The sequence below is a fragment of the Scyliorhinus torazame genome, chromosome 5, assembly GCF_047496885.1.
Source record: "Scyliorhinus torazame isolate Kashiwa2021f chromosome 5, sScyTor2.1, whole genome shotgun sequence".
NCBI lineage: Eukaryota > Metazoa > Chordata > Chondrichthyes > Carcharhiniformes > Scyliorhinidae > Scyliorhinus > Scyliorhinus torazame.
In genome coordinates, this window is record NC_092711.1 from 114,842,968 (window position 1) to 114,854,398 (window position 11,431).

At 47.3% G+C, this 11,431-nt stretch overlaps 1 long non-coding RNA gene across 1 annotated transcript; it reads right to left on the reverse strand.

The window, feature by feature from the left end:
* Window positions 1-7,277: 7,277 nt before the first annotated feature.
* LOC140419531 (uncharacterized) lies at window positions 7,278-10,766 on the reverse strand. Its single transcript, XR_011945842.1, has 3 exons — window positions 10,656-10,766; window positions 8,688-8,803; window positions 7,278-7,431 (listed from the first exon to the last, which is right to left on the reverse strand). It is a non-coding gene; the product is annotated as an uncharacterized lncRNA (long non-coding RNA).
* Between the last annotated feature and the right edge of the window lie 665 nt (window positions 10,767-11,431).

Below are 11,431 nucleotides of genomic sequence, written 5' to 3' on the forward strand. Positions count from 1 at the left end.
GGGGGAACAAGAGAGGGAGATGTTCCAGAGAAACTAGAATTGTCTGTTCAGAATTTCTATCTGGACTGACAGTGATGGCTTTTGTAAACTCCTGTTACAGGATATTCGAAGCGGATGATTGGCCGACAGAAAACTCAACCAAACATCAAGATCTGACAGTCACTCAATTCTTTAGAACCCGAATATCCCAGTCTTTGAATGTGGAAGGAGTAATGTTTGTCTGTTCAGTTTGTGAGAAAAGATTTCAATTATCAGTGTGACTGAAAAAGCACCAAGACCCACACAGACATTGAGTGTTCCAGTGAACTGATGTGGGAAGAGCTTTAACCAATTACATAGGCAGAAAAAACATCACATCATTCACAGTGGGGAGAAACATACACGTGTTGTGTGTCTGGATGAGAGTTCAATTTGTCATTCAACCTGGAGAGACACAAGGACACCGGCACTATGGAGAAACAGTGGAAATGTGGGGACAGTTGGAAGGGATTCAGCTACCCTTCTGAACTGGAAATGCACCGACGCAGTCACACTGGGGAGAGGCCATTCACCTGCTCCACCTGTGGGAAGGGATTCACTCAGTCATCCAGCCTGCTGACACACCAGTATGTTCACACGATTAGACACCTTTCAAATGTTCTGACTGTGAGAAGAAATTTAAAAGCAAAAAGTATCTCTTGAGACACCAACACATTCACAGTGAGGAGAAGCCATTCACCTGCTCCTTGTGTGGAAAGGGATTCACTGCTACATCTAACCTGCAGAAACACCAGCGAGTTCACACTGATAAAAGACCTTTTAAATGTCCAGGCTGTGGGAAGTGCTTTAAAACGTCCGGGGAAGTGACCTGTCATCAACGTATTCACACTGACGAGAGACCATTCAGTTGCTCTCACTGCGGGACTGGCTTCAGGCGATCATCTGAACTTACTGTACATCAGAGAATTCACACTGGGGAGAGACCGTTTACCTGCTCTGTGTGTGGGAAGGGATTCATTCAGTCTTATCACCTACTGAAACACCAACAAATTCACTCTGATATAAAACCTTTTAAATGTTTTGACTGTGAGCAGAGCTTTCGAAGCAGCAATGGTCTTGTGATGCATCAGCGAATTCACACTGGGGAGAGACCGTTCACCTGCTTTGTGTGTGGGAAGGGATTCACTCAGTCATCCAACCTGCTGAAACACCAACAAATTCACTCTGATATAAAAGCTTTTAAATGTTTTGCCTGTGAGCAGAGCTTTAGAAGCAGCAATGAGCTGATGATTCACCAGCGAGTTCACGCTGGAGAGAAATCGTTCACCTGCCCCGAGTGCGGGAATGGATTCACTGACTTACAACTTATGCTGAAACACCAGCGACTTCATGAGTCTCTCCAGGAATTGGATTCTGCTGTTTTTGCTGCTGTCAATCAGATCCAGGACTGAATGTGTGGGTTAACCCTGAGGTGTGTAAGAAACATGCCCCAGTCACTCTCTTCCATGGTTCAGAGCTCCGAGATACAGACAGAAGGCTCCTTTACAACTGTGTTTAGAGTCAACAAGATTAATTCCCGTACCAGCCTCCCCGAAGAGGCGCCAGAATATGGCGACTCAGGGCTTTTCACAGTAACTTCATTGAAGCCTATTTGTGACAATAAGTGATTTTCATTTCATTTCGTGATGAATGCTGAAAACTGAAAGATTTTAGTCCAGGAGTCAAGAGTTTACCCAAAAAGGGGATCCAAGTCATTGGTGATTTTAAAGCAATTTGTGAAAAAGCGACAGTGTAGATTTGGTACACAAGCTAAATCGGCTGGAAATACATGTGACCCACAACATGTGAGAATGGTTTACTGGTCCTGGATCAGGGAGATGCTGATCTCCGAGGCTGGAGGTGACAGTCTCCTCTGAATGGTTTACTGATCCCGGATCAGACACTTGGACAGATGGAGCCGATCTCCGAGGCTGGAGGTGACGGTTTCCTCGGAATAGTTTACCGATCCCGGATCAATCACTCGGACAGATGGAGCTGATCTCTGGGGCTGGAGGTGACGGTCTCCTCTGAATGGTTTACTGATCCTGGATCAGACACTCGGACAGATGGAGCTGATCTCCGGGGCTGGAGATGATGGTCTCCTCGGAATGGTTTACTGATCCCGGATCAGACACTCGGACAGATGAAGCTGATCTCCGGGGCTGGAGTCTCTTGTGTTCTCCTTCCTCTGGATCCAGTCAGAATGTTTGGTGTTAGTCTGAATCCAGCACCGATCATTTTGAAAATCTTTCCTATCCAAAGTGATTTTCCTGTCGAACCGTTTTAACCTTTACTCAGACAGTTGGTTTATATTTGGGTCTTCAGATCCAACCGTCTCCAGTTTAGAAATCTGGTTCCAGGGTTTGTGACAGAGAGAACAGGCCTGTGCTGTGTGTGTCACCCAGCAAGCTGCTGTGGAAGCTTTGTTACTGAGAGCCAGAGAGAGCTCATTCTATTCACAGTCAATGAATTTCTGACATTTTATGAACATTATTAGATGGTGATATTAGATGGTGATTTTTTGTACACAATGTGCTGTCCAATCAGAGATGATGCAAAGCTGTGATCTGTTCCTGACTGAAGGTGAAGTTTCCAGCTGAGAATCTTCGGTCTGAAGTTTCCGAGTGTTTTTGTGACATTCCTGAGTTTTCCAATGTGAGGCAGTGACAACAACAACTGACATTTACCCATCAACAGGTTAAAATGTCGGAGACCCTTCACAGAGGGACAGAATCTGGGTGGAAAAGGTAAGGAGACAGGTTTAGTGAGGGGCTTCCAGCCCTTAGGACCTCGGTAGGTGAAGGTGCCTCTGCCAATGGTGGAGTGAAGCAAGTCAAGGAGCTGAAGGGGGTGAGGTTTTTTTTGTGATTGTTTTATGGGATGTGGACGTCACTGGAAAGGCCGGGTTTAGTTACCCATCCCTAATTGCCCATCAACTGAGTGGCCAACTCAGCACTAGAGTTAACCACAGTGCTGTGGGTCTGGAGTCACATGGAGGCCAGACCAGGTAAGGCGGCAGATTTCCCTCCCTAAAGGACATTCGTGAACCAGATGGGTTTTCCCAACAATCGATGATAGTTGTCACGGCCGCTGAGACTAACTTTAGAATTCCAGGTTTATTCATTGGATTTGGGATTTGAATCCGTGTCTCCAGAGCATTAGCCTGGGCCTCTGGATCACTAATCCAGTGACATTACCACAATGCCACCTTCTCCCCTAATTGGACGAGTGAGGGAGCTTGGACAGTTGTAGGGCTAGAGGAGGTTCCAGAGACTGTGTCATGGAGAGAGTGGCTGCCTCCATGGAGCTTCAAGCACGGCTCTGAAATGGGTCAGTGTAGGTCATGACCACGGCCATGCAGGAGATGTCTGCTGCCTTGAACAGGATGACAGATACTGTCAACACGTCACTGATCTCCCCCAAGCTGGTCAGCAGCAGAGTGGGAGGAATGATGTGACGCTGGTCCAGGAGAGGGATGGTGGAGGAAGGAGACATGGATCTGGGAACTCCACTCAAAGAGCTCCCACCTTGGACCCGTTCCCCCCAAACCCACAGGCAGTATCCAACGCGCCGCCCCGTCTCCAGCTGAATCTGCCCGGTACAGGATCAGATGGGTCAGTCTGTCCCAGGACCCTCAGGGGCTCTGAAACCCAGAGGGTGGAGACCACAAGCCTCTGGGCAGTGAGAGCAGGGATGTGAGCAGCCTGTCTCTACCTCTGCTGAAACCACACAGGATGCACCAAGTAGAAGCAACAGGAAGGGTCTGGGCTCCAAATTGTAATTCACCAAGTGTCTGAAATGGGGATTTGACAAGATATGAAGTTTCTTTGTTTAATAATGATGCACAAACTGTATTGACTGGAACCACTTCCAGCTCTTGTCCGTTCTTACATCCCGGGGCCAGCTCAGCCTCTCACTGAGTTCATGCTGAATGTGAATCCAGGCTGGGGGCCATTGGGTGGATGTGCAATGGGAGGATGAGTGGGTGAACAGGGAGGGGGAGGGGGGTTGGTGCTGCTGGTGGGAAGTGTTCTTTCTGAAGGAGTCCCACCTGAAACAGAGACCATTCATTTCTCACTTTGAAATGATTGAGCTGCTGTCTTTCCCCATTTTGGTTCAGTTTTTCAATATTTATATATTTGAATCTCGACTGAAACATATTCTTGTTGTAACGCTGAGATCCAGAGGATTTTAAATCTGTTAAAGTCAATCCCCATCGAGTACACAGGACTCAACTGGTCCGAACTTTTTATGTTAGAAATAAACCAAAATCTTACAAGATGTTTATCGGAGAATTGTTTTTCTCTGAGACCAGGGATGGTCAAACTCTGTCCCAAAGTTCAGATTTGGGCCTTGAGCCTGGGCTATGGGGCCCACGTACATGGAGCGCCATTCCCGGATGTCCTTCATCCCTGATTTTAATCACATTCCAATTGATGGCCGTTAGCTGCCTGGACCCTAATCTCTGGAATTTCGTCCGTAAACCCCTCTACTTTTCCACTTCATTTTCCACCTTTAAAACCCTCCTTATAACCAAACCCTTTGACCAAGACTTTGGTCATCGACCCCAATGTGTTCTCATGATCTTGTGAAACTGCTTGAGACATTTTATTATGTTAAAAACTCATTATAAATAGAGCTGTTGTAGCTCAGTGAGATCTGATCACTTACTGAGTGAGTGAGTCTGTATAAATGTAACTCAGATACACACAGCTTGTGTCATAGTTCAGTGAGATCTGATCGCTGAGTGAGTGAGTTTGTATAAATGTAACTCAGATACACACAGCTTGTGTCATAGTTCAGTGAGATCTGATCGCTGAGTGAGTGAGTCTGTATAATGTAACTTAGATACACACAGCTTGTTAAACCAGTCCTGGGGAGGAGGAAGTTCTGAGCTGCCCACTGGATTTCTGTTCTCCATAATTGGGAAAAGGTGATTCTTTCCCAATATTGGAAATTACTAATAAAGTTGTTAAAGATGATAGCTGCAGTATTTGTTGGAATGAGAGTGAAGGAGTGGGATTGATTCACAGCCTGAGTCACCAGTTTAAGGACATGAGGAGAGACAATCTGGAGAGGAGAAAAGAATCAGGAGGAGACTGGAGACTGAATCTAGAACAATGAGCAGAGAGGGAGAGGAGTGTGTGGGACTGAGATTCATAGATTTGGGAGAATGCACCATAGAAACTAGAATGGTCCTGAATTTCTATCCTGTATTTACACCAAAAACCTCTGTAAACTCCTTTTACTGGGAGTTAGAGGGAGAGGATTTGCAGACAGAAAATTCAAAGTAACAATCTTGACAAGATCTTTCAGAATGATTTATGACATCAGGGGTGCAAACAGGTCTGGTTTAGTGTCAGACGTTACCAGGGAGAGGAATGGAGTTGTTAGCTCGGGAATGAAAACAATGACTTTGGTTTTCCCAAGATTTAATTGAAGGAAATGTCTCCACATCCACCACTGGATATCAGACAAACAGGCTGAGAATTTCACAAAGGCAAAGGTGGAGAGAGGTAGTGGTGAGGTGGAGCTGGGAGCGGTCAGTGTAAATGTGACAACTGACACTGTGTTCAGATGGTGTTATTGTGGGGAACATGTGGATGAGAAATAAGAGGACACAAGTCTGGATCCTTTGGGAACACCAGAGGTAACTGTGCGAGTGGGAAGGGAAGACATTACAAGTGATTCTCTGACTCTGATGGAGAAGAATGGAACCAGGAGAGAGCAGCTGGGTGACAGTGGAGAGGTGACGGAGCAGAATGGTGTGGTCGACCTTGTCAAAGGCTGCAGACAGGCTGAGGACAGAGGGGAGGTTTATCTTTGTCACAGAGGATGTCATTTGTAACTTTGATAAGAACTGTCCCAGTCCTATGACAGAGCAGAAACCTGATTGGAGGGGCTCAAACATGGAGTTCCAGAAAGATGCACAGGGTTTTGGGAGGTGACAACATGTTTGAGGAGTTTGGAGAGAAAAGGGAGGCTGGAGATGGGGCAGTAGTTTGTAAGGAAGGTGAGGGTTTCGAGGAACAGGTGATGATGGCAGGTTTGAAGGACAGAGGGACAGTACCAGCGAGAGAGAGACATGACAATGTGAGTGAACATGGGGAAGTTGGGTGATAAGTTTTGTGAGAATAGGGTCGATGAAGCAGGAGCTGGATCTCATGGACAAGATGAGCTCTGAGAGGGCATGAGGGGAGATGGGAGCGAAACTAGAGAAAGATGTGGGTTCAGGGCTCTGGAAAGGATGAAATTTAGAGACAGTTTGGTCTGGTGGGCTAGTGAAAGGGATGAAAGCAGCAGAGGCAGCTGATCAGATTGTCTCAATATCAGTGATTAGAAGCTCCATGAGCTCCTCACACTTGTTGGAGATGAGGATGGAGGAGACAGGGGAGGGGGAGAGAACTTCAAAAGCAACTAATTTGTATTAGAGATATTAAAAAGTTTCAACACTGTGTTTTACACAAAACTGATTTATTCGACTTTTAGCCAGAATATGACCCCCTGTTAGTGGGCTGGAATCTAATAACATCAGCAGAAACGTCCCGATGAACATGGTTCAGTCCTGAATGTGATTAACAGCAAAAACTAATCATTGTAGTTACTTGTGAACTCGCTGGTGATGCAGCAGGTTGGATGAGGTAGTCAATCCCTTCCCACAGTCTGAGCAGGTGAATGGCCTCTCCCCGGTGTGAATTCGCTGGTGTACAGTGAGTTGAGATGACCGTTTGAACCCAGTCCCACAGTCAGAGCATCTCAACGGTTTCTCATCAAAGTGGACACGTTGATGGGACATCAGTTCCCAAGAACTTTTGAAGCACCTCCCACAGTCTGGACATTTAAAAGGTCTCTCGTCCGTGTGAACCCGCTGGTGAGTGATCAGGTGGGCTGAAATAATGAATCTTTTCCCACACTCCAAGCAGGTGAATGGTCTCTCTCCCGAGTGAATTCGCTGGTGCGTCAGCAGGTCGGATGACTGAGTGAATCCCTTCCCACACTCGGAGCAGGTGAACGGCCTCTCCTCGGAGTGAATTCGTTGGTGCTTCAGGAGGTTGGATGAATGACTGAATCCCTTCCACACACACACAGCAGGTGAATGGTCTCTCCCCACTGTGGCTGCGTCGATGAATTTCCAGCAGAGATGGGGAAATGAATCCTTTCCCACAGTCCCCACATTTCCACCGTTTCTCCCCAGTGTGACTACACTTGTGCCTTGACAGGCCAGATGATTGCCAGAATCCTCGTCCACACACATAACACGTGTACGGTTTGTCCTTACTGTGAACGGTGCTTTTCTCTTCCATGTTCAAAATCCAATGATATTCGGGTTACAATAAATTGGGCGAGTCCGTGAGATCCTGATGTGATGTTTGGTGAGAGGTTTTTGACGGCGATGTCTTCCCTTCGAATACCCTGTGAAATTAATTTAAAACAGGACAGGTTGTAAAATGGAGCTGAATGCATCTGGTACTTTGTGGGGCCGGGACTAGGAAGAAGTGATCATGAAAGTTACTGGTTATTGTGAAAACTCAACTGGTTCACTAATGTCCTTCGGGAAGGGAACCTGCCACCTGGTCTGGCCCAACACAGGACTCTGGCCTCTATGGGAGGCGAGAGATAGAGGTGGGAGGCGAAGGACGAGGATTTTGTATATCAGCAAGATATATTGAGAGGGTAGTTAGCAAAGCAAATGGGGTGTTGAGCTTCATAAGCAGGAATACTGATAGAAAAACTGGGGTTATGCTCTGGTTAGGTCACATCTTGAGTATTGTGTACATATCTGGTCACCAGACTTTAGGAAGGATGTGAAGATTCTTGAGAAGTTGCCGAGGAGATGTACCAGAATAGTTTGAGCAAAAGAAGCTGGGGGGGAGACTTGATTCAGGTTCTCAAGATTCTGACGGGTTTAGATAAGGTAGACAAAAAAATCTGGGACAGAGATTTACATTTTTGTATAAGAGGTAGAGGGGGATGTGAGGGAGAATATTTTTACACAGTGAGTGATAATGACCCAAAACCTGCTGCCCATGAAGGGGAGGAACTAGACACGCTGAATAATTTTGAAGGGAATTGAAGAGACACTGGAGGGAAATAAACCTGTGAGGACACGGGCTAGAGCAGGGGAATGGGACTCACTGGATTGCTGTATAGAGCTGGCACGGACTCAATGGGTGGAATGCCATCCTCTGTACCATTATGACTTTGTGGCTCTCCAAGAAATCCTAGAATCCCTACAGTGCAGAAAGAGCCCATTTGGTCCTTCGAGTCTGTACCAACCCTCTGAAAGAACACCCTACTGAGGCCCACTCCTCCACCTTATCCCCATAACCCTACCTAGCCTTTTGTACACAAAGGGACAATTCAGCACAGCCAATCCACCTAACCTGCACATTTTTGTGGGAGGTAACCGGAGCATCCGGAGGAAACCTACGAAGACTATGGATTCCTATAATTGCACCTTGTAATTTAACTCTGGGCATTCAGATATCCCTCGGTAACTTTGTGCTAAGCTCCCTCCAAGGCCATTCTATCCTTCCTCAGGACTGTTGCCCAGAACTGAACACCGTTCTCCAGGTTTGGTCTAACCAGGGTTTGTGAATCTCGGGGCTTTTCCAGTCACACTGAGACCTGAAATCTTTCCTCACAGACACAGCAGACAAACCTTTTACCTTCCACACCCAGATGCTGCTGAAATTCAGGTCCTGAAGAATCGAGCGGCTCTGTCAGATCGCGATGTGATGTTTGGTTTGAGTTTCCTGTCTGTCAATCATCCACTTCCAGTATTCTGTAAATTTACAGAAACCATCACTTGTCAGTTGTTATCGCGTCTCAATCTGTCACCGTTAACTTCTACGAACAAATGATTCACAGGAGTACCAGAGCAGATTTATGGTCATTTATTCAGGCATATGCAGGGAGAGATAGCTCAACAAGCATTCTCGCTGAACTAAACCATTTGTTTACACAATGTGGCAAATAGTTATAATTTTTTTTAACACATGCACAGTCATTGTTTAAAGTTTTGATCTGGTATTACATATAAACACGCACTCTCACCTACCCTTGCAGGCACCTCTTATCTTGTTATTGTCCACTGTCCCTCCCTGTTACTGAGACAGCCGTTACCTACTGTTCCTTGTTATTGAAGCTCGCTGTCCTTGCGAGAACACAGCTGCAAATTCTGCTGACTTGTGCTTTAAGTTTTACAAAGGTCAATTAGAATTTTAGTAACAATCTGTATCCCCGTATCTGTTGTTTTATTCAGTCTGAAACCTCATTCTTAAATCATATCATAACCTTAACATGTACTATTTATTTCCCCTTTACAGTCCAGAATAGAAATCCACAGTATTCTCTCTGCCTGCTCCCTGGTCCAGGATGACCGCTCCTGCTCCCTGGTCCAGGATGACCGCTCCTGCTCCCTGGTCCAGGATGACCGCTCATGCTCCCTGGTCCAGGATGACCGCTCCTGCTTCCTGGTCCAGGATGACCGCTCCTGCTCCCTGGTCCAGGATGACCGCTCCTGCTCCCTGGTCCAGGATGACCGCTCCTGCTCCCTGGTCCAGGATGACCGCTCTTGCTCCCTGGTCCAGGATGACCGCTCCTGCTCCCTGGTCCAGGATGACCGCTCCAGCTCACTGGTCCAAGATGACCGCTCCTGCTCCCTGGTCCAGGATGATCGCTCCTGCTCCCTGGTCCAGGCTGACCGCTCCAGCTCCCTGGTCCAGGATGACCGCTCCTGCTCCGTGATCCAGGATGACCGCTCCCGCTCCCTGGTCCAGGATGACCGCTCCTGCTCCCTGGTCCAAGCACCAATCCCTAGCTAGCTCACGGAAGCGCCTGGGAGGCGAGCAGGTGACTAGTTTCATATAGGGGGGGTTGGGATTGTTGGTGGTGGACCAGTTCTGCTGATGGGGGGGGTCAGCAGAACAGTTCACCCGTACACCCAAAAAAAAAAATCAAACTAGTCACCTAATGGCAGCATGGTAGCATGGTGGTTAGCACAATTGCTTCACAGCACCAGGGTCCCAGGTTCGATTCCGGCTTGGGTCACTGTCTGTGCGGAGTCTGCACATCCTCCCTGTGTGTGCGTGGGTTTCTTCCGGGTGCTCCGGTTTCCTCCCACAGTCCAAAGATGTGCAGGTTAGGTGGATTGGCTATGATAAATTGCCCTTAGTGTCCAAAATGGCCCTTAGTGTTGGGTTGGGTTACTGGGTTATGGGGATAGGGTGGAGGTGTTGACCTTGTGTAGGGTGCTCTTTCCAAGAGCCGGTGCAGACTCGATAGGCTGATTGGCCCCCTTCTGCACTGTAAATTCTATCTATGAAAACCTGCTCGCCTCCCACTTCGCTTCCGTGAGCTAGCCTGGTTGCCCCCAAGCAAATGGCGCGTTGATTACCCAGCATTCCCCGCGGTGGTGAATTTCCCTTATCAACAACACAGGACAGCAATGCGCAGGCGCAGTGCCTGTGAGTAGTTGGAGCATGCGCAATGTGTGATGGCGCTTGGAAACAGATGCTTCTTTGTTTCATGGGCAAGTGGTAAAGATGTGGAAATCCGGAGGAAGCGATGGAGCCGCCTCTGGATGGGGAAAGTTTCTAAACAATGCGTGAAGGCCCCAAAGCAGGAATACGGACCTGTAGGTCCTGCGTTTGCAGCTTTGGATCTTTTTCCTGATATCAGTCCCTTAACGGCCGCCGTCTTGATTGAAATGGAGCGGTGCGCATGCGTGGATGCGGTGACGTCTGTAATTGGCGTGGCTTCGTAGTGTGTACCCGGTCAGGTCCGAGTGCCAAGTTAAACAACTTCACTCATCCCCAACTGCAGTTCAGAGGAGGGACTATTGTACATATTCAGTGTGAGAGGTTGCAGCCTCTGTATAGTTTCCTGAAGGGGCTGCTCCTCAACTTTGGTTACATTTCAGCCCCAGGCTCCTAATCCTTGGCTGCTCAGTGTGGAGGAGGCTGGGCGAATCTGAAATTCTTCTCCTGGATCTTTTTTGGGGGCTGATTAACAAAGACATTTGTTGAACCTCAATGAGCAGTTCCTATGGAGGTTGGGCAGCTGTCAGATTGCCTTCCAACGTTTCATTGAAAGGGAGCAGTGGCGGCCAATGGTATACTTGCTACCTTCCACGACTGGTGGGAGCCTCAGGGTACAGAGCAACTCCTAAACACTGGAAACAACATTCTGGTTTAGTGAGGAAGCTTCCCTTTGATTATGTTGCTAATTTTGTCTTCTTTCAGTTTGTTTGGACCACTTATTTGGGGTAACAAGAGATAAAAGATTAGTCCACAGAAACTGGAATTGTCTGTTCTGAATTTCTAATATACTGTACAGTGATGATGTTTATAAACTTATTTTAAAGGGTATTAGAGGAAATTTTGCAAGTGGAAACTCAAACAAAACATCA